This window comes from Schistocerca cancellata, chromosome 4 (genome assembly GCF_023864275.1).
Source record: "Schistocerca cancellata isolate TAMUIC-IGC-003103 chromosome 4, iqSchCanc2.1, whole genome shotgun sequence".
In the NCBI taxonomy this organism is placed as follows: Eukaryota; Metazoa; Arthropoda; class Insecta; order Orthoptera; family Acrididae; genus Schistocerca; species Schistocerca cancellata.
This window is the reverse complement of record NC_064629.1, coordinates 771,102,262-771,124,385: the sequence shown is the minus strand read 5'-3', so window position 1 is coordinate 771,124,385 and position 22,124 is coordinate 771,102,262. Positions and strand designations below refer to the sequence as shown.

The 22,124-nt window shown below is 39.0% G+C and overlaps 1 long non-coding RNA gene across 3 annotated transcripts in view; it reads left to right on the top strand.

The window, feature by feature from the left end:
• The first annotated feature begins 1,643 nt into the window (after positions 1-1,643).
• Positions 1,644-22,124, top strand: part of LOC126183540 (uncharacterized) — a 105,094-nt gene continuing 84,613 nt past the window's right edge. For all 3 annotated transcript variants that reach the window (XR_007536768.1, XR_007536767.1, XR_007536766.1), the window contains exon 1: positions 1,644-1,845. This is a non-coding gene — a long non-coding RNA (uncharacterized LOC126183540). The remainder of the gene's footprint in view (positions 1,846-22,124) is intronic.

Sequence of the window (22,124 nt, the reverse complement as noted above, 5' to 3'; positions counted from 1 at the left end):
AAGCACAGGTTTTAAAGCTTTAACTTCTCTTTGTGTTGTTTCCAATTACAATTTTAATTTATCACACGCACACGGGCATTTATTGCTGTTATATTCAACCTGAATACGATGTAAACAAAGTGTACAAGTCCATGTTTTTAGGCCTACTCTTTCGGTAACATTTGCACAGGAGAAGTGAAGCTTTTTACCGCACTTTGAACAACAAACGCCTGTGATGCTCTTTTTCCTACAGTAACGCAATTCATTAGACATGAAGTTTGTGTCGTTTACAGTCATTAATAAATATAGGTTACGAACAAGTGTAAACATAGGGCACTGTAACGTATTTCATCCGCACTTTTCGCTCACGAAATAAACACTGGTTTGCCGTATTTAAAAAGCGAAAACACGCAAACTCTGTTGTCACTGAAATTGCGCCGATAGTAATGTAAACCTTTTTACATTTCTTAAACTGGGCGTTTACATTTTTCCCCAACAAGTTTCTTCTTTTCGCACTAATCACAGAGGAAAATATCACTTTTTCTGAAACATCATTTGGAAGAATGTCACGTGGTAAACAAGGCATTCCAGTCAAATCCTGCAGACCACTTACGGCTCCTAAATGAAGTTCTTTCATTAATTACTGGATTTGTATGGAAAACTGTTTTACCAGGGTATAGAGGTGTTATTTTAACAGTAGACGTTCGAAAATATGTCACCGAAGAGTACACTTAGGTCATGAAGTCGGACTCTTACTGCAAAATATGAATACTTTCAGTAAAATTTCATCTGAGGTTTAGCATGCCATAAGGAAAATATGTGAATATTTTCTCATTTCTCTTACCTCTGAGCTGCAACGCCCATTGCTCCAAAATGTAAAAGTGTTGCAACGCGTATCCTTAACCGTCCCAAGAGAATGTTTGCAAGTGATAAAAGAACTAGCAGTATCGTTGGCTGAGGAAGTGAGAGTGTCAGACATTACAGTAACCAAAACCGATTTTCAGTGGTCGAAGCTCACTGCTGTCCAGTGGAAAGAAATAAACAATCCTGCGACGTTCTGGAATGAAATTACGTCCTTCAGAGATGCTATCGGCTTAAATCCTTTCCAATGATTTTCAGATACGACTATTACGCTTTTGGTTTTACCATGGTCCAATGCGATAATAGGAAGGGACTTCAGCCAACTACATTTCATAAAAATATCTCTTCGAAACAGATTAACAGCCATCATGGTGAACGCTATTAGTACAAAAAGAGCTGGTCTTAATCGCGTTTGTAAGTGTTGTCGCTATTATAAGCTGCCAGAGAATGTTCTCCAAGAAATCAGCACCATGAGGAGATATGGCACAGTTATTTCTTCACCGGAATCAGTACTTCAGCGGTGGACATGGAAGACACCCTACTGTAAGATGAAGGGGAAAATTAAATTCTGTGGCTTGAAGTACATTAATGTGGTGAGTGGATAATAATAATAATATGCAGTGTCGATGACAAAAAAGTTTTTGGTAAGTTGTCAGTGCATTGAAATTTCAATTTCAGGAGTTTTAATAACAATAATAAGCATTTAGGGGGATTTTAACTTCAATTTAGCGGAATAAATTTTCCTATGTTGGCAACGCTGCTGAAGGGTATATTCACAATTTTCAAGCGAGTTGGATCAATACTGAGTTGTGGCCTGTGGGGCGCAGTATGGGCAGCTGGGCGGCAGAAGCGGAAGCATTGTACTGAATCTGTTTCGAAGCAATGACTTTTGTTTCGCACTGTTACTTATCTTTGCTGAGAAATATTTTTGTACGAGAAATAAGGATATAGAGAGAGAGAAAAAAATGCCGAACCATCGTTTCTGGTTGTACCAAAAAGATACAAGTAAGTTATTACCAAGTTGTAAATGAGACTTTTTAATGTCGTTTTGGGCGTACTCCATGCTGTGTTGTTATAGGACAGCGCTTTTTATTTAGAAGAGTAACAAATCATCGTAGACGCTCCTTAATTTGGGCTGATATGAACAACCATTTATATTTCATAATAATGCAAATTTATTTGTCCACCATCGTAAGGTAAGTTTTGGAAATAAGGAAGTAAATTGCTTTCGGATAAAATACACGACTATATTAGTTAAGAGAATTTACTTTCGTTATATACCGGTATATTACGTCAAAATAACTGTAAATATAAAATCTATTTAAGAATGCAGTAGCAAGTGATTGACAGTTTCATTTACTTGATTTTCTTTACTTTTCCTTCAGTCACCAGAAAACCGATAAAACTACTTTTAACATATGGTGTTGGATTTGCAGGATGATTTTTTAATAGTCTGCATTCGTTCAAACCTCTTACATGGGCAAAAGAAAGTTTTGCAGAGGTTTTTGTAAGAAATGTTTAACATCTGGTCTAAATTTTTATTTGCTAAGTGGTCGTAATATAGTATCTGCTAGCGTTGAAATGGCAAGAAAGGATACCTGCAGCTGTAGGTTAACTGTCTGGGGTGGAGCAGTGGTGAGATACTGACTACTGTTAAAGACGACTGCTGATTTTTTTTTTTTTTTTTTTTTTTCCCCTTGAATTCTGCAAATCACGTAAGGTAAGTACAAAGAGGATTCCTTTGAAAGGACAGGGCTGATTTCTTTCACAGATCTGAAGTTGTGCTTCGTCTGTTAATGACCGTCATGGATGAAATTATACAGTAATTCTCATTTTAATTGATATTGCCTTTACAGTTGCATCTCACTGTCTACAGCTTTGTCGTTCAGTTTCCTTCTTAGTGTCCCACATAGGTATTAAAATCTGGATGTAAGTGAATTGTGGACTTTTTGGTAGAAGCTGGACATTAACCATGAATCAGTCGTCAAGGAATCATTGTATATGTCAAGTATGATCTCGCTTTGCTCTGGTCCACTTGTATCTATTGATTTTATAATTAATCCGTAAAACAAGTTACATTGTACGGATTTTGTCATTCAAATGATTTCTTTATTAGACAATGAAACAGTTTCTGTTTGTTCTGTGCCACTGGTTCTCATAGACAGATTTCTTTATTAATCCGTAAAACAGTTTATATTGTACGGATTTTGTCAATCAAATATTGAAAACATTAACAGCTTAAAATTAATTTTTTTTCACAGAATAATTGACAATGAATTTTCTTGTAATCAAATTAAATTTGTTTTTATATTTCTATGTAATTATTATTTCAATGTTTATTGTGATAAAGTGTCTTAAATTTGGCAACCTGTTTTACTTTGGGTGGGCGCACTCATCACCATATAAAAATTTTTATTTTGTGAGTAATTTTTCAGTGTTGTTTTGAAAGAGAAGGTATTATCTATGTCCTATGTGTTGTGGTAATTTGCCTAATTTGATGCCATTGTACAATAGATTCTACCGAGTTTTAGCTTTTTTTCCAGCCCTGATGCAAATTACATTTACATTTTACAATTTTAGACGTAGTCAATTTTTTTGCATTTTAAAGGTACGTAAGTCTGAAAAGTACATGCGTAGGGGACAGTTAGAATTTCCAGCATTGGGGGTGACCATTTGCATAGCATTAAAAACAAGTGCAATATTTTCCAGACACCTCACCCTGTAGTAGTCTTGTATCATCGTTCTATGGAATAACTCCTCCCGTATCTGTGGGGTACAGTGCAGCACATGCTGAAGCAAGAAGCATATGTTAACTGGATGCAGCAGAGTGATGACTGCACTCCACATTATTATTGGTCCAAATTCTAATCATATACTAAAAAATCATGACTTAATGATAGTTGTATTTGGATTCAAACAAATAAAAATACCTGGTTTATTCTGAAAATATGCCAAGAACTAATGAAAACAGATAGGCAGTTTCAGGACAGAACATGTTGTTGCTATTGAAAACATGTATTATAGTTCATGATGCAGGAATCCACAAATTTCATGATGTATCACCTGTATGCGTGGGATTAAAAATGAATATTAGGAAACACCAAAGTGAAAAGTTTCTTCAAATTGGGCTGTGAGCTCTCCGTAGATCATTTTGCACGATGATTTGTAAACGTGTGGGAAAAACTCATTTTACATTTACATTGCAAGTTAATTTGTTACTTAGTTAATCTCATACTCCATGGATGATTTAGCACAATAGTCATGAGGGGGACTGAGTCATTCTTACATTCATATTGCAAATTAATTTGTGAGACTATTTGTACTCTAAAAATCACCATGTTTGTACATATGGTTACATGCTGAACATTAAAGTTTTTTTTTTTTTTTTTAATGAAAAAAGATAGAGGTGCAAATTAGTAGCTCGTATCCAACACATTTCTGTAAAAGAAATTCTTCTATGGAATAAAAATAGTTGTCAAGGAGAAACGTTCTCAATTTATTTTCAGATTTTGCATTGCTGTCAGATATCTTACATCATTGGGTAGAAAGACAAAATTTGTTGCAGCATTTTTCACCCCTTTCTGTTCTAAAGATAACCTTCATGTGGAGTAATGAATTACATTTTTCCATCTGGTATTGTAATTATATAAATCATTGTTCTGTCGAATTATTGTGAATGATCAAAAATAAATGTTATGGGGCAATAAATATGCCGTGAAGCAGTAGTCAGAATGTCTAGCCCCTTAAACAAGACTATTGTGGATGAGTACCACATATTACTCTTCCAGCACGTTTGAGCAACAAACACTCTGATTCTTAAAGATTAGTTATCCCAGAATCATTATTCCATATGATGCTGTTGAATGAAAATGTCAATGTGCTGATTTCTCTCCCCAAGATTTTTGGTGATTACAAGTGCAAATGTGGCTAAATGTTTTAGGAGTTTCAAAAATGCTTTTTACAGTATACTTTCATCAATATGTACACTGAAGAATTTTTAAGTTCGCACCCTATTTATTATTTGCTCACCATGTATTAAACTTATCATTGGGTTAGTATCTCGAAATGGACAAAACTGAATATGTTATCTTTTTTAACATTGAGGATGAGACCATTTCCAGAAAATCAGTCAGTGTTTCTTTAAAGAAAGTTATACGTTGTCTCAAATAAAAGGTCACCTAGTTTTTAGTTTCCAATGGAGTACTAAAGATTTGTTGCCATACAAGCACAGTCTTACCTGAAATTTGTAATGCCTTACTAACTCGAGGCATTGTTCCAGAGAGACAAATATGCCACTGTTAAACCACTCTTATAGAAAGTAGAGTAAAGGAGATGTCAGTAACTACCGGCCTATTTCACTGCTGACATTTTCCAAAATTTTTGAGATGGTGATGTATTTGAGAATACTTTCTCGTCTTAACAACAATAATAATAATACCCTTAGCAAATCACAGTGCAGGTTTAAGAAGGGTTCTTCTATTGAAAATGCCATTTGCATGTTCATTCACTAGATTCTACAGCCATTAACTAATAAAATATCATTGAGCAGTGTGCTCTGCTACCCATCGAATGCATTTGAGTGTATGAATCACAGTAGTTGCCTAGATAAGTTGAAGTTTATGTGGGAGTATGGGATTGCCAACCAGTAGATGTCATCTCTAACAAAAAAAAATATGCACGAACTTGTTCTTAATAATTCAACCAATGTAGTCCAGGGATATAATTTTGACTGGAGAGAAACTGCATATGGGGTTCTGCAAGGTTCAATCTTAGTTCCTCTTGTTCCTCATATGTGTAAATGATACGTGAAATATCCTGCAAGGAGAATTCTTTTTGCAGATGATGCTAGTATTGTCATCAATCCAAGCATACATACAGAAACGGTAAACAAACTTCTTAAAGGTGTCATTGACTGGTTTTCTGCGGACGGTCATATCCTCAATTTCAAAAAGCACAAAACTTATTTAGTTCTGCCCATCTAGAGGTAGTACACAAATGATAAGTGTAACACATGTTGAAGAGACAATAAATTGTTAGTTGTCCATATTGATGAGAATTTAAACTGGAAAAAGCACACTTTGTAACTCCTAAAACAACTTAGTTCAGCCACGTTTTGACTAATGTCACCTGTAAAAAGAACTAACTACGTTTGCTGTATATTACACAGACTGTCATTTTACATATGTGAGGAACCCAGCGGGCTCTATTTTATTATTTAATGTCTGTAAAATATGGCTGGTGAACATGTATATAGCACTTTCAGTAGAGCAACTCTTCAGACTCCCCAGAGTATAATTTCCCGATGATATTATTGTTGCTAAGGAAGGATTTTATTCCAGAATACATTGTCTTCTCATATACTTTGGAGAATGATGTCAGCAGTGAAACAGGTCATTAAGTATTGACATGTGTTATCACGTCTCTTAAAGGTGGGTTTAACAATGGCAAGTTTCTGTCAGTGATGCATTACATATTTCGGGTAAGGCTGGGCTTATTATATGGGAATGGATCTTCAGTACTCTATTGGGAACACCATCAAAACTAATATAGCTTTTACTTTTGAGATATTGTACAATTTTGTAAATTTCACAAGAAGTCGATGTAGTCAAATGACTGAATTTTATGGGAGTTGCTTTTTCAGCATGCCTCCGTGATTTCTCTCTTTAACTGTTGTCCCCAAGCTTTCTACTACATGTAAAAAATTATATACATTTGCAGCCTGTGACCCATCATTTATAGGCCTCCCATTCAGTTTAGTAGTGACGTTATCATGTACTGTGGCTGTCTGTCTTGTCCCTCTTTGTATTACACTCAATACAGCCTTCAGTCTCTTGTCTAAATTACTGATTTGTGACAACACGTGTGTTCCTTGATTTTTTTTTTAACAACCATTAATAGTAATTTTGAGTAGTTTTTGCAGTGTGCAGCTACTGCAAGATGTGTGTGTTCTTGCCAATAGGGACATTACCCTTTTCCTTCACAAGATACTTTAATGCCTCTAGTAATCAATGGTTTTTTACACGGCTGTTTAATGTCTTGTCTGATTAGCTTATGCGGAAAGCTATTTCCAAATAATGATGTGAATTTGCATGGAATAGCTTAAGTTTTACTTCAGCATTTGGTTCATCATAAATTTCGTCCCAGGTCCTCCCTTGTAAACGATTGTTGAAAACATTTGTCCTGGAGTCATTAATTATTCTGATTTCCTCTCAGGGAGGAGTAGCCATAGGGTAAGGCACTAGATTATTAATCCGAACTGTGCATTAAGCTCAGAGACCGCATTTGTTACTGGGTAAACAGTCCTTTCTTTGCTTTAAGTTTCACCAAAGACAACATTATCAATTACGATCCTACTGTCTTTATCCATCCTTGCTGGAAAGTTGATTACCGAGATGAAATTTTAGGATCCAAATAAGGTCTCCAGATCATCTTTCCTCTCAGTCCCTTCGAAAATCTACATTGAAATCAGCACAGACTGAACTGCTTGCTGCTACCTGACAGATTCCTTGGATGGGGAATGAAACTGGACATGTGCTCTTCAAACAAACCATCCCAGCAGTTGCCTCAAAGGCTTGAAGGAAACCACATAATACCTAAATCTGTACGGCGACAGAAATTTATAACCCACTCACACCTGAAAGAAGTTAAACAGTCTTAACCACTGTGCAACCTTTCACAGATGACAATCCCATTCTCTCGATAAGTATTTAATATAACAGGTTAATTTCAGAAGTTTATCTTTAATCATGAAGGATGCTTGTGAAGTTCAAATATATGAAAGAAACTTTCACAAATCAATGTCAGATAGAAACCTCATGCCATTTGTTTGTATATTGTTGTAATGAACTAATAATTGCAGGGTCAGTTTCAAAGTGTAAACTTGGGATGAAGCTTGATATTGATCCGAACAAGGGGCACACTATTTACACTTGATCTCTCATTTGGAAAGTACAGGATTCACTCTCCACATGACAGATTTGTTTTCTTGAGAGGCGGGTGTAGGATACAAGCTAGTGGAGAGTGCAAGTGTAGTTGAGTGGGCACAAGTTGATCGCTGATGGTTGTAATTGGTAGGCATGGCAGCATGCTCCAAATGAGATGCAAGATCATTTCGTGTTCTCAGGTAGTGTAAAACTGTTACTACATAGGGAATACTGAAGTGCCAGATACAACCCATCAGCTAAGACCTGTGATGTCGCCGATGTGGCAGACATTGCCATTTTACACTTAAGTAATATGGCGGCCATGTCACAAGAAACACACGAAGAAATGCTGCATCAGATGACCTATAATCTAATTAATTGATGAAAAGACATCAGCCTAACAGAATAACTGTGCGAATTGGATATTTTTGCTATGTCCGAACAAACTAAGCAACACTTGTAAATACACATCAAAAGGAATGTGTAAAATATACAAGTAGCATTGTCAACAAAAACCTGGTATCAAAAATTTAGTTGGTGCGTATGACCTGAACCAAGCCCATGAAAGCACAGATTGCTCCAAAAACCTGTACTGAAAGCTTCAAATGACATATGTAGCCTAACGGAGGCTCACAGTACTAACAAACCAGAACACTTGTATGTAGTATCTAAAACCTAACCTGCCCAAAATGACGACGACACTCTCTGGTTACCACCGATATCAACTAATAATAAAAATAGAAGAGGAGGAAGACACTGTAACATTAATTTTGGTCCCCACATCTCAAAGAAAATCTCTCTCTCTCTCTCTCTCTCAAAAACTGCTAAATTGACAAATGTCTGAATAATAGCAGAGTCAATAATGTAAAAGCTTCACTAAGTGTAAGATTCCTTTTACTCACCTCTTGTGAGAAGCAACAAATTACCCCAGGTATATTCTAGACACTGATGCCACAGGGTGAACTTGTAATGGTAATATTAAAATAAGAAAGCTTGTTGATTTCATAGTACATACAACTATGAAGTCACATCCGTACATCAAAGCTATTGGTTTCGGGATCAGATGGACTAAATCGCAACGAACACAGCGAAACTGTTGAAAATTAGATGTTTTAAGAGTTCCTCTTGTCGCCAACCACCCTGCCTCCGCCCCCCCTCCTCCTCCCCCCATTTCTCCCCATGACATATTGTGTGTACCCCCTCTACCTGTGTTCAGTGGTATCCCATGTGAAAGTGTAAGAATGGTTTTGAATTGTGAGACTGAGGGAGGGCATGGAAGCATCCTGGTATTCACCTAGTTGGATGTGGGGAAACCATCTCAAAACCATATCCAGGATGTCTAGCACACTGACCCTCATCGTTAGTCCACCACACAGATTCAATTCAAGCCCAGTGCACATCCTTGAATCCCGGAAGCGGCATGTTAACGTGCATGGCTATTTAGATGGTTAGCAGTTACATGAAATGAATACTTTACTTTTATAGTGTTTGGTATGTTAATTTTACTGTCTACATTTACTTTCATAGGAACTGAAACACTTTACCAGTATGAGTTATTGACAGAACAGACTGTTCTACTTTTCATGGCTGCTACGCTGAGGTACATTTCTTCTCTCTGATCTTTCCAATGTTGAGCCACATCTCAAATGTGATGTCTGCCACATTTACTCCAAAGCCTTTTAACCTAAAGCTAACAAAACTGCTAAAAGTGAGGCTTAAAAGGTTGCAGTTACACACACAGCGAGTCCACAAATAATATGGCGTGATTTTATCAACACATGTCAAAAGTAATGATCTTGGCTTCACGCATGTCCAAGATACTTAACAAGAATCTTTTGCATCACTTCCAGCAATGAATTACAGCAACTTTTTATAACACAGACTGATGAACCTTAATTCATAGCAGAGGACATCAGGTAGTGTTCTAACAACTAATTATTAACACATTTTTTGTTTGTATTCACTACCACATATCTTGGTTCTTTTCACCCAGAAAATTAAATGTTTTGTACAAGGAAACACAACACCACATTTTCAATAATCTTCCAAATTTACAAGTGGGAAAGTTGTTAACCTGAAACTCAAATCCTTTACAGAACTAAATTATTAAATCTTTCTGCAGAAAGAAATTTGGTGCAATTCCCGGATAAGTTTAAGGTCAGAAGAAATAGTGCTACAGCTTCTATGACCACCACATGTACTCTTGCTATAGCAAACTGGTTAAATGACATATGAACTGCTACCTACACATTTGGCATAATGTCCTCAACCAAAATGTATCTCTGAATTATTTTTAAAATTCCTGTAAACATTAGCAGCTCTGGAATAAGGGTGACACCGTACAAATTGAATCTGAAAATTTAAAAATCTACCATGGAATGTAAAAGTGGACAGTAACAAATTAATTCCAAACAGGTGTTGAAGGGTGACAGGATACAAAAGAACTAGGCAACATCTCAACATTTTCTTAGATTAAGGACATAACTTGACAAATATTTGAAAGAACATTTCGACAAAAATGCTAGAATCTGCTCTCAGCATACCAGGAAGATTCGGTCACTTTACACATGGGGCAGCACAGGCATGCTGTTTAAGAACCATTTTACAAGAATCTTTTTTATAAGATTAAAATCTGAAATCACTTACATCCTTTAAGATAGGGAGAATAATCTGTAAATGAAAATTATGATCAACAATACATTACCACAAACCTCCATTATAACTTAAGTGATACAATCATCGAATGGTTCCTAACAAGGTAAGGGGGTCTTTTTGGGAAACAAGTATCCACACACATGATAAAGCAAACTGCCATAACTGCTAGGGCTACTAACTAACACCAGATTTTCCAAATTGTTTTTCCACTAAAATATAAGCCCTCCCCCCCCCCCCCCCTCCCTGTCAGGAGAAACTCAAATGAGAATTTTCTGGATTATATTGTCTTTATTTTTATCTGGCTGGGTATCTGTGTAAACAATGTAGTGCTATAGAACATGTCACAAAGTACACACAACTTACTGAAAGAAAGCTAACCAGTGACAGGGTAGGAAAGATTCTATACAGGCAGATAACCCAGCATGCTACAGTAGTCACAAATTCAGGTGAAAGAAATATTAAAGTTGACAACAAGGTCATTGGAACCAGAGTAGAAGTTCAGATAGGACCAGGATATGGAACGAAACTGGTCATGTCTTAAAGTAACTAACCCACCATTAATTTATGTGTGTTTATGGAATCTGCTGGAAACTTAAATTGGAATACTTGTAAGGGATTTTAATCCCACTCAACCTGAATATCGTACTTAACCATTGCCCTACTTGTTTACAAAATTAGAAATTTCCTTGGTTGCACTAAGGAGGCTATTGATAATATTAAAGTGCCTGGACTCTACAATCCTAATGTGAATGTGGTCTGGTGTACACTGGTAAGATGGGATAGCACATTAACACACACATCATAAAGCCCAACTGCTACGTACAGTTTGGCAAGTGCAACAAATCAGCAGTGGTGGAATATTAAACCCCAGTGCAGGAGAATCACATAATTACAATAAGCATGAATGAGAAATGTGTATAAAGCTTCATAATATAAATTGCTACTACGCTACATGGTCCTCGGAGCAAAATCGTTAGCATAGAATAAAACTAAATTGAGTTGTAAACAGAAGATAACTACAAGGTTTTATTGTTTATCTTTTTACTACAAGAATACAGTCATCTTTCACTGGTGGTTCTTCTAACGACAGAATTACTAAGGAATTAAGATTAAAGTTTAGCATCCCGTCAACAATGCAATCGTTAGAAATGGCCCGCAAGGTCAGATTATGAAAGGACTGAGAAGGAAATCGGCTGCACCTATTTAAAAGTAATCATCACAACATCTGCCTTGAAGGATTTGACAATACTGTAAGGCGTACCATTTAAAATTATAAAATTCATAACTCTCAAAATAAAATAAAATCAGTTTTAAATACAGTGAAAGTAAGTGTGATACATCAAATCATTGAAATGTGAAGTAATGTATGCGTAGCGTATTTGGCATGCCTTGTGTTTGGAGATGGCATTTTGTCTTCTGTAGCAACACACTCAGTGGTTGAATGCCTATGTTTACAAGCTGGATGTGAGCAAGGCAGTAGGCTTAGTGCTGTATGTTACTACGTGATTTGAAAGTTTGTTTTTGCTGGTATGGCAGTGTTATTTTAATGGTGTTAGTTATTGACTGCTCATTTGATTTTGGAATTGTTAGTTCACTTTGTTGATGGTTTCAAATATATTTTTTTGTTTTTCATTTTTACTAGTTATGGATCTTATGACGAAATTTACTTAGTTACCACTATGGGTAATAATATGGCCACTGTAATTAAATTTCTCAAATTATATGGTTTCGTGGTGGAATATGTGAAGTGTCAACAGTGTGGTAATCAACAAAATTCACCAAAGTTGCTGCACCTCAATCAAGGGAAGAAGTATGTGGCAGAATACGTATATATAGGGTGGAATTAGGATTGTTTTAATTGTGCTTTGTTTGGCTTGTTTTATTTATAAGGAATGTTCAACTAAAAATATATGGAATGTCTTAACAACCAAACCATTTGAAATCTGCTTATGCCACTTTGGGATAATGCAGGGAGACATGCATGTAATGGAAGCAAGCATCATTACATCCCCATAAGAAGTTTAATGCTGTGCCTGCAGCACGCAAGGTGATGCTCACCGTCTTTTTCAACATCTGAGGTTCGGTATTGCCTGAATTCCTTGCACATGGAGGAATCATTAACAGGGACATGTTCTGTGACACACTGAATCACCTATGCAAGTCAGAGAGCAAATGGCCTGGGCTGCTCATGGAGGGAGTGATTCTGCTCCACAACAATGCATGTCTACACATCTCCAATGTCACACAAATTGTAATGGCTAAGTTCAAGCATGATCAGCTTGAGCACACGCCCAGCATCCTGGGCACATTGCCCTGGGACTTCTGTGTGTTTTGTTAATAATAAAATAAAAAAATAAATAAAAATAAAAAAAACACCCCACCCTCAAAGGCAAGTGATTCAACTATGACAACTAACTGAAGGACACAGTGGAAACTGGCTCTTGTTACAGCCTCCAGATTGTAAAACACTGGAATACTTTTGAATAAATATTTCAATTATACCAACAGTGTTGTTTTGTACCTCATTTTTTCCAAACTTCTCAATGCTATTATTTGTTTTTTATATTTTTATTTGGATTCTGTGTTGGGGATGGGTATTAGCAGGTGAGCAAGTGGTGTTAAGAGGCCTAGGATTAGGGAGGAATGGGGTCAAGTGAAATTTTCAACACCAGATTTCTGTCGGTGCTACTTCCCTATTTTGCGTGGTGGTATTGCTACGTATTTATATTATGAATGTTGTTTAGTTTGTTTGTACATACCCCAAAACTCCAATTCTCACAGTTATTCTGTTAGGCTGATGTCTTTTCATCAATTAATTAGATTATAGGTCATCTGGTGCAGCATTTCTTTGTGTGTTAATTGTGACATGGCCGCCATATTACTTAAGTGTAAAATGGCGATGTCTGTCACAACGGCGACATCACAGGTCTTGGCTGATGGGTTGTATCTGGCACTTCAGTACTCCCTATGTAGTAACAGTTTTACACTACCTGAGAACATGAAATGATCTTGCATCTCACTTGGAGCATGCTGCCATGCCTACCAATTACAACCATCAGCGATCAACTTGTGCCCACTCAACTACACTTGCACTCTCCACTAGCTCTTATCCTACACCCGCCTCTCAAGAAAACAAATCTGTCGTATGGAGAGTTGAATCCCGTATTTCAAATGAGAGATCAAGTGTAAATAGTGTACCCCTTGTTCGGATCAATATCGAGCTTCATCCCAAGTTTACACTTTGAAACTGACCCTGCAATTACTAGTTCATTACAACAATATAAAAACAAATGACATGAGGTTTCTATCTGACATTGATTTGTGAATGTTTCTTTCATATATTTGAACTTCACAAGCATCCTTCATGATTAAAGATAAACTTCTGAAATTAACCTGTTATATTAAATACTTATCGAGAGAATGGGATTGTCATCTGTGAAAGGTTGCACAGTGGTTAAGACTGTTTAACTTCTTTCAGGTGTGAGTGGGTTATAAATTTCTGTCGCCGTACAGATTTAGGTATTATGTGGTTTCCTTCAAGCCTTTGAGGCAACTGCTGGGATGGTTTGTTTGAAGAGCACATGTCCAGTTTCATTCCCCATCCAAGGAATCTGTCAGGGAGCAGCAAGCAGTTCAGTCTGTGCTGATTTCAATATAGATTTTCGAAGGGACTGTGAGAGGAAAGATGATCTGGAGACCTTATTTGGATCCTAAAATTTCATCTCGGTAATCAACTTTCCAGCAAGGATGGATAAAGACAGTAGGATCGTAATTGATAATGTTGTCATTGGTGAAACTTAAAGCAAGAAAAGAACTGTTTACCCAGTAACAAATGTGGTCTCTGAGCTTAATGCACGGACCCTATGGCTACTCCTCCCTCACTGGAAATCAGTTACACTATGTGATTAAAAGTATCCAGACACCTGGCTGAAAATGAATTAAAATTTCTTAGCGTACTCTGTCGCTAATGCTGGAATTCAGTATGGTGTTCTCCCACCCTTAGCCTTGATGACAGCTTCCACTCTCGCAGGCATACGTTCAATCAGATGCTGGAAGGTTTCTTGGGGAATTGCAGTCCATTCTTCACAAAGTGCTGCACTGAGGAGAGGTATCGATGTCGGTCAGTGAGGCCTGGCACGAAATTGGCATACCAAAACATCCCAGAAGTGTTTTGTAGGATTCAGGTCAGTACTCTGTGCAGGCCAGTCCATTACAGGGTAGTTATTGTTGTGTGCATAATGAACAGGTGCTCGATCGTGTTGAAAGACGTAACCGCCATCCCTGAATTGCTCTTAAACAGTGGAATGCAAGAAGGTGCTTAAAACATCAGTGTAGACCTGTGCTGTGATAGTGCCATGAAAAACAAGGGGTGTAAGCTCCCTTCATGAAAAACACAATCACACCATAACACCACCACCTCTGAATTTTACTGTTGACACTACACAGGTTGCCAGATGACGTTCACCATGCATTTGGCATACCCATTCCCTGCCATCGGATCGCCACATTACGTACCGTCATTTGTCACTCCACACAATGTTTTTACACTGTCATCCAATGTTTAGGCTCCTTACACCAAGCAAAGCGTCGTTTGGTATTTACCGGCATGATGTGTGGCTTATAAGCAGCAGCTCGACCATGAAATCGAAGTTTCCTCACCTCCAACCTAACTGTCATAGTACTTGCAGTGGATCCTGATGCAGTTTGAAATTCCTGTGTGGTGTTCTGGGTTAGAGATTGGCAAACTCGTTCATCCTTAGGAACTAGTTTACAGGTGATGGCTCCTTTTTGGGAACTGTTCGTGTTTACTCATACACCATTCATTTGTGCGTGGTGTATGGTTTTTACGAAAAATTTAAAATTAGTAGTGTAGGTGACTGAAGGATGGAAGGTGCCAACTGGGGGCATTTGCCTCCCCCCTGAAGTACGGAGTTTTTGTTCATTACAGAATTCTCACACACTTGTAGCAGTAATTTCCATGATTTTGCAAAACTTCTCATTTAGCCAAGTGTAGTGTCATGTGGTTGATCGCAGTGAAATAATATAAGGTGGAGCATGAAAAACCGGCCTCAATTACAGACTGCTTGTCAGTTACGCATGATTTGTTGACCACTACAAGCAGAATAGATAAACATGTAATAATTAAGCAGTAAAGAAATAACAAATAATCTAATGCACAAAAACATTTTTGAAACAATAGATGACGATTGGTAGGTTACAGTGAGCAGTCTAGTACTCGGGCCAATTTTTCGTGCACCACCCTGTACCACAGAAATAATACTGTGGAAGGTACCATATTGTCTTTACAAAATATGAGACCAGACTCTCGATTATGGATTGCAGGCTTCATTCAGTTGTAAGTCGGTCTGCCTTGCATAACAATGAACGTGGTGTTTTACCTTAGATCGAAAAAAAGATGGAAAATGAGCACTCGTGTGTGCCTTGCTGACTTCTTTTGCATGTGTATTAGCAAAAAACTTGCCTCTGTATGTCTTCTGCTGTTTATTGAAATAAAGAAGTAAGCTGATGTGCCCTTTTGTTACTTGAAAAGATGTATGCATTACACACAACTTAATTTTTATGTCATTTATGTTACATTTTAATTACCGGTTTTGGACGCTGAATAGGATATGAAAAGAACCAGAAGTCCAGAGTTGAAGAAAGGTTTGAAACAGATCTAAAATAAGCATGTGCAGCAGACGAAACGAACAACTAGATACTGAAGTAACTAAGAGCAGTCGGCAGTGGAACTGCGATGAGTGGCCACATGGAGGACGACGGGTCTGTCTGAGGTAGACCGATACAGAGACAGAGAAGGGAAGGAGACTGAGACTGGCCGATGTGCCGTTGTGGGAATGAGACTGACCATTTCTAGTCCCTGGGAACTATAAGTAGAAAGCCGCAACAAAAGTGAACTATGGAAGACCATTCATTAGAATTTGTTCCTCGCCCCTTCTGCTGATCTTGGTGAACCGTTCCTTTGGACCCGTCTGTTTGCGAATGACCCATCTCTAGTCTGACTAGATGTCTGCCTATTACACATTAAGACCCTCTTCAACTGTTGGCGATCTATCAGAAGACGAGGTCGGCCTGTATGGTTTTGTGCTGTATGTGTCCCTTCACATTTCCACTTAACTATCACATTGGAAACAATGGACCTAGGGATGTTTAGGAGTGTGGAAATTTCGTGTACAGACGTATGACTCAAGTGACGCCCAATCACCTGATCACGTTCGAAGTCACGTAAGTTCCGCGGAGCGTCCCATTCAGCTCTCTCTCAATGTCCAATGACTATCGAGGTCGCTGATAGAATACCTGGCAGTAGGTGGCAGCACAATGCACTTAATATGAAAAACGTAGGATTTTGGAGTGTGGCCGGATACATTTGAGTACATAGTGTACAATAACTAATGACGAATGTTTTTAACAATTTTTACAAGGGAGAATGTGGGATGAAATTTATAATGCTAACATAAAATTGAATCTAGTCCATGATGAATTCATATTATTTGGAAATGGCTTTCCACATAAGCAAATCAGACAAGACAGTAAACAGCTGTGTAAAAAAAACCATTGCTCACTAGAGGTATGAAAAGTATCTTCATAAAGGAAAAAGGAATAGGGAAGTTTATATTTTGGCAAGAACAATACTCTGAAGCGCCAAAGAAACCAGTGTAGTCATACATATTCAAATACAGTGAGTGATATGTAAACAGGCAGAATACGATGCTGTGGTTGGAAACACTTGTAAGACAAGAAGGGTCTGGTGCTTTTGTTAGATCAGTTATTGCTGCTCCAGTTGAGGTCACCAATATTTAAGTGAGATTGAACATGTTGTCATAGTCGGTGCATGAGCGATGGGACACAGCATCTCCAAGGTGGCGATGAAGTGGGGATATTTCCATACGACCATTTTGTGAGTGTACTGTGAATATCAGGAATCGAGTAAAACATAAAATCTGGGACATCGCTGCAGCCAGAAAAAGATCCTGCTAGAACGGTCCCAACGATGACTAAAGAGAATTCTTTGACGTGACAGAAATGCAACCCTTCTGCAAATTGCTGCAGAATTCAGTGCTGGGCCATCAAAAAGTGTCAGCGTGCGAACCATTCAACAAAAGACGAACCATTCAACAAAACATCATCGATATGGGCTTTTGGAGCCAAAGGACCTCTCGTGTACCCTTGATGACTGCATGACACAAAGCTTAATGCCACACCTGGGCCCATCAACACAGACATTGGAATGTTGATGACAGGAGACATGGTGCCTGGTCAGATGAGACTTGTTTCAAGTTGTATCGCACGGATGGAGATGTATGGGTATGGAGAAAACATCATGAATCCATGGATCCTGCATGCCAGCAGGGGACTGTTCAAGCTGGTGGAGGCTCTGTAATGGTGTGGGTTGGTTGGTTGGTTTAATGAGGGAGGGTGGGGTAAAGAATGATGTGGGGAGTGTGCAGTTGGAGTTGTAGGGGACTCTTGATATGTCTAGACACTACTCTGACAGGTGACACGTACGTAAGCTTCCTGTCTGATCACCTGCACCAATTTGTGTACATTGTGCATTCCGATGGACTCTTGCAGCTCTGGCAGGACAATTCAACACCCTACACATCCAGAATTCTTACCGAGCGGCTCCAGGAACAGTCTTCTGGGTTTACACTTCTGATGGCCACCAAACTCCCAGGATGCCTTGCAACGAGCAGTTCACAAGAGATGTCCACCCCTTCGTACTCTTATGGATTTATGGACAGCCCTGCATGATTCATGGTGCCAATTCCATCCAGCACTACTTGAGACATTAGTAGAGTCCATGCCACATTGTGCTGCAGCACTTCTGTCTGCTTGTGGGGCCCCTACATGATATTAGGCAGGTGCACAAGTTTCTGCAGCTCTTCACTGTAGATATCCTGCAGTAGTTGCACACTGTAAACAATGCTCCAAATTACTATGAAAGGTTATTAAAAAAATCAAGGAACATGCATGTAATGTCATAAATCAGTAATGCAGACAACAGATTGAAAGCTATATTAAATGTAATGAAAAGAGGGACACGACAGCCAGCCACAGCACAGGGTAACGTCACTGCTGAACTGAATGGAAGGGCTATAAATGGTGGGTAACAGGTAGCAAATATATTTAATAATCATTTTTTAAATGTAGTAGAAAGCATAGAGACAAACAGTTAAAGAGGAAAAATAACTGCAGTATATGAAAAAAAGCAACGCTCATAAAATTCAGTCAGCTCCCTTGATCCACAAACCCACAACAGCTCTGGTGGTAACCACCCCATCAGTGCAGCTGAAAATAGCTCTTGACATCACCAGGGAAGAGGATACCTGCCAAAGTACCCTACACCGAGAGTGAAACAAGCCAGCAGTATACCATCAATCCTTGACTGAAAGAGCCTCAGGCTGCAGGTCTGGTTTGCCCCAGAATTGAGAACAGGAAAACGTGCCGATTCCAAAACTGCACAGGTGCAAGTAGGAAAAAAATTAAAGTGAATCGGTGTTCAGCTAGTTTGGTCAATCTGCCCCCCCCCCCCTCCTCTCTCTCTCTCTCTCTCTCTCTCTCTCTCTCTCTCTCTCTCTCTCCATCCCCCAGGAATACCAATGAACAAACGCACATTTCTGTGGAGCCGACTCAGCAGAAACGTAACTTTTACTTGGCTGCTCTGTCAATCCTAGTCTGACATTCCTTCAGTGAAACTGTAATGGCTGAACTGTCAGTTAATGCTATTTACTCAGCGGTTGGTGTGGCGTTTTAGGAGACAAGTTACTTAGAGACCCGACTCCCTACCATAAAAAATTACAAATCCTATTTTAAAAATTGCCGTTAATTCTGAGAGGCTGTCTAGAAAAGTCAACACGCCCATAGGCTCTGATACTTCCAGTGAGCAGGTACCGCTAATTACTGTGTTACAGGTGGTGCTCTCTGTGCCAACCTCTTAGAGTAGCAGCATGTAACATTTGTCTACCACCAGACAGATTCTTACCATATCATGAGGTGTTGGAGCTAGTGGAACAGCTGCTTTGACTCTTCCTCCTACTGGGGGCTTCAATGCCTGCAATCCTCTGTGGGTTGTCAAAATCACACCTGGCTGGGGCCAAGTGATAGCAAAGTTAATTTCAGAAGTGGAAGTATGCTTACTTAAGATTGGAACTGCAACAAATTTCAGTACGGCTCGTTGAATGTACTCGGCTATAGATATTGCAGTCTGCACCCCAAGCAGCTCGCCCTTGGTCCAGCAGTCATTAATTGAAATCAATGGGGAAAGTTGAAAATTTGTGCTGGACCAGGATTCAAACCCAGGTCTCCTGCTTAATAAAATGGTTCAAATGGCTCTGAGCACTATGAGACTTAACTTCTGAGGTCATCAGTCCCCTAGAACTTAGAACTACTAAAACCTAACTAACCTAAGGACATCACACACATCCATGCCTGAGGCAGGATTCGAACCTGCGACCGTAGCGGTTGCGCGGTTCCAGACTGTAGCACCTAGAACCGCTCGGCCACCCCAGCTGGCCCTGCTTAATAGGCAGGTTCTTTGACCACTGAGGCATCCGGGCACAATGGTCATTGCAGTGGCAGTCAACCCTAGCACGCCTCCTGTCAGAAACCAAATTCTCAACTTATCCTCACACTACCAGTGTAGTGTCTGTTATCCTGACTACTTGCAGCATTTTGCCAATTCCCCAGAGAGTTTGAGCCTGTTGTGCATCTGCAAGGAAGAGATCATTGGCTGTCTTGCCAGAAAAATTCACACACCGGGACTTCGCAGTGTGATTCCTCACATACTGGCAATACAAAAATGTTTCAAACTTTCGCCGTGTGCATATTTCCGGCAGTAGATGGATGTTAAAGACTGGCAATCTGACAACAATGTAATTCCATGTACAGTAATCACCTCTGTCAACATATAGGAGCAATGCTGTGCAGTTGGTGCAGAGTATCGTTTTGGGTTAGCATACAGGAGGTTGAGGGTTCGATTCTGAGTCGAGGTGTATTTATTTTTATTTACCGATTTTATTCTGTCCTAGAATACTGTGGTGTACACTGTTTCTTAAGCCACATTTACCTGTCATTTACATAGTACTGTATTTTGTAATGGTGAACATAACAAAAACGTGGGCAGACAAGTCAGAAATACAGTTGATACAGATGATGTGTTTTAGGACACAACTACTACAAAAAGAATACAGATTTGGAGATGCTAAAGATGATTTCGCAGTTAAATAACTGTCGACTAGTCATTTATACTATACGCAGTATGTCTGCTCAGGTGTTACATATAAGAAGTGCACGCTTACGGTCTATCCAATGACATATGTGGGTAGATAGAAAGTTTTATAACAGACAGGTAGCAGTATGTCGTCCTGAACTGGGTAACTTCAACAGAAACAAGAGTAACTTCAGGTGTGCCCCCGGGCAGCGTAATAGGTCCTCTGCTTTTTACAATTTACATAAACGATCTGGTTGATGGTATTGACAGTGGCCTTAGACTGTTTGCCAGTGATGCTGTGGTCTACAGGAAAGTAGTATCACACGAAATTTCTGAACAAATCGATGAGAATTTGCTGAAAATAAATGCGTGGTGTAATGACTGGCAGTTATCTCTCAATATTAGTAAGTGTAACCTACTGCGTATAACAAGGCAAAAATCCCCATTAATGTAAGAGTACAAAATAAATGATCAGTCTTTGGAAGCGGTAACATCAGTCAAGTATCTGGGTGTGACTGTTCGAAATGATCTCAAATGGAATGATCAGATTACACAAGTAACGGGTAAGGCGAACTCTAGATTGCGGTTTATTGGTAGAATCCTGACGCAATGCAGTCATTCAACAAAGGAAATAGCTTAAAACACGTTAGTTCGTCCAGTCTTGGAGTATTGTCCGTCTGTATGGGACCCTTACCAGTTGGGTCTGATTCAAGAGATTGATAAGGTCCAAAGAAGAGCGGCAAGATTCGTGACTGGTACATCTAGCCATCGCGAGAGTGTTACAAATCTCATAGAAAGTTTGAAGTGGGACACACTTGCAGATAGACGACGCGCTTAACACAGGGGGCTGCTCTCTAAATTCCGAAATACAATCTTCACTGAGGATGTAGAGCATATATTATTACCACCAAGTTTCAAATCACATAATCATCATTCAAAGATAAGTGAAATAAGGGCTTGTATTGAGGCGTTCAGTCGTTTTTCCCTCGCGTGATCCGTGAGTGGAACAGAGGGCGGGAAATATGACTTTGTGCCCTCCGCCACACACCGCTTGGTGGCTAGCGGAGTATATATGTAGATGTAGATATAGATTTAGATACCATGTGCAGTCAACCAATTCGGCAACATGTAGGGACCCAAACTCCTGTCGCCCAGTATTCCGGCCTAGACATTGAAGCTGAGGTGAACTTGATATCCACGGTCAGAAGTGATGTGTGGGTTGGCATCATACCCATGGTGGGTGCTGTGCTTATTGAAAACACCCTCAAGAGTGAACGCTGTTTCATCTGACCATATTACAGTATTTATGAAGTCATTGTTGGCTTACTGTTGTTGTTGGAACCATTCACAGAATTCCACCCACAAATGACCTGCAGGATGCAGGTGTTGCTCTGAACAGTAATGCTATGGGGTGATGTCCATGCCTTTGCAGCATGTCAATGGCCATGTGTTGCAAGGTACACAGCTGCCTTGCTATA